The sequence below is a fragment of the Corylus avellana genome, chromosome ca3 (genome assembly GCF_901000735.1).
Source record: "Corylus avellana chromosome ca3, CavTom2PMs-1.0".
Taxonomy (NCBI): domain Eukaryota; kingdom Viridiplantae; phylum Streptophyta; class Magnoliopsida; order Fagales; family Betulaceae; genus Corylus; species Corylus avellana.
Window position 1 is genome coordinate 33,858,031 of NC_081543.1, and position 2,145 is coordinate 33,860,175.

Consider the following 2,145-nt stretch of genomic DNA (forward strand, 5'->3'; position numbering starts at 1 on the left):
ATCTTCAAAATCTGGCTCAATGTCTTGTCTTGTGAGACTGTGGGTGAGGGTGGCCTCTGTTGTGCAAATTTATTTAACTCGCAAGTGCACGAATCGATTGTAGTTTAATGGATTGCAAGTGCGAGGTCGATCCCACAGAGAATTGTATTCTTAAAAGAGCAATTTATATCTAAACTAATTAAATCCTAATCTAGTTCCAAAAGGTTTTTGATTTTGAATTTGGTTTTGAAATTAAAAGGCAAACATAAACTAATTAGGCAAATAAAAGACAAACATAAACTAATTAAAATAAACTAAGAGATAAAAGACTAAGGTTTGAGAATTCACACTCATCGAATCATAACAACATACTTCCATGTTTATCAATATTCATCTAAAATTCTCAAAATTAAAATCTTAGATATGTTTTACTATGCTTCAACAGTTAATCAAAATCATCTCATGTATCAATTCATTGCACAAATCACAAAAGGAATCCAATATCAATTAAATTATCAGATGTATTCGTAAATCACAAACGATATCCAATCTTAATTGAAACACCAAATCTATCCGTAGAATAAATCACAAGGAATATCCAATTATTTAGGCAAATAAAATCAAGTAATCAATTATGTGAAATTATCTTAAATCATCAAGCGTATCCTTGAATCACAAAAGATATCTAAGAATCACTCCACACATTGAAAAGAAGTAAAACAATTGAAATATTAAATCCAATAAAATCAGATAAATAAAGACTTACATGAAAGTATTGATGTTCTTCATCGGTGAGGCTTCATCCCCAACCTTAGTTGAAAATTTAGCTCCACATAAAAATAAAACCTAAATATAAAGAAAACCTAAACTAAAAAAAAAAAGAAAAACTGTAGAATTTTGCTCTCTGGAATTCTCTATTTTGTTGAATGCAAAGAGGTCTATTTATAGGCTTTGGGAAGTCCTAGAAGCCCAATTAAACCTAGATAATTCGCAGGTCTGTCTCCACGTCCAAATAGAAGTCTAAAATCGGAATAGGATTCATCAAGATTTGTGTCCTTTAATTGCGGGGCGATTTTGGCATAGTAACTGTCCGAATTAGGAAAATCTGGGTCTTCTCAAAGTATGTTTTCTTTCAAACTTTGCATTTTTTCCTTTAAAGCTGTAGTTTTTCTTCAATGACCTACAAAATACTAAAAACACAAAACTAACACAAAACATTAAATAACGACATAGCTAAATGATTAACTAATGTAAATAAAGGGGTCCAAATATGCAATATTTGGCACTTATCAAACACCTCAAAAATAACATTTTGCTAGTCCCTTAGGAAAACAAAACGAAAAACTAAAATGAAAGCAAGAAACAAAAATCCTCTATAGTGAGAAAGAAGATTGCATTTAGCATATGCAACAAGCCTTTTAAACCCATAGGCATCCCTAGTGGACGAGTGAAGTCTCGTGAGGGCTTAACAGGAATGATACCCACAAATATTGTAGCACTATGTTGTTATAAAGAAAGAATTTTCACATAAAGAATGGTTCTTATTCATGAGCAAGCTTAAAAAGACAAACACCTTCATCACACTAGTCAATAGGAAATCTAAAATCAATTCACTCATAAATGGACAATTGAGACCTCGTATGTTTTGAAAAGTGTAAAGTGTAATTAGCATACAATCATGAAGCTTTCAGTTTAAACTCAAGACAAGTTCCATAAAATTTGTAAAAATCTCTATCAAATGAAACAACCAAGGCAAGATATGCATCGTTTTTTTTTTTTTTAGGCTCTGCAATGTCTAACTCCCTTAAGCTTTTTTATTGACTCATGTAACAAGTGTTAGGCCAATGACTCCTAAGCCAGGTGGCTTTAGGGCACTAGATGTAGAACAACATCCCTAAGGGCTTATTAACTTAAGTCAAAAAAGTTGCGAAGTCAGATTAGCCATATCATAAATCAACACTGAACTTCACACCTTTTGACGCGAACACTCAATGCTCAATGAGGTAAGATGTCTGGTTACTCAGCGGAAAATTCAACATGATCTTTCTTTTCTTTTTCCTTTTTTTTAAAAAAAATTTTTATTTTTATTTTTATTTTTATTTATTTTTATATCTTGCAAGCCAATGGTTATTCATCAATAGGTCATCTAACAAATCTCAAAGAGAA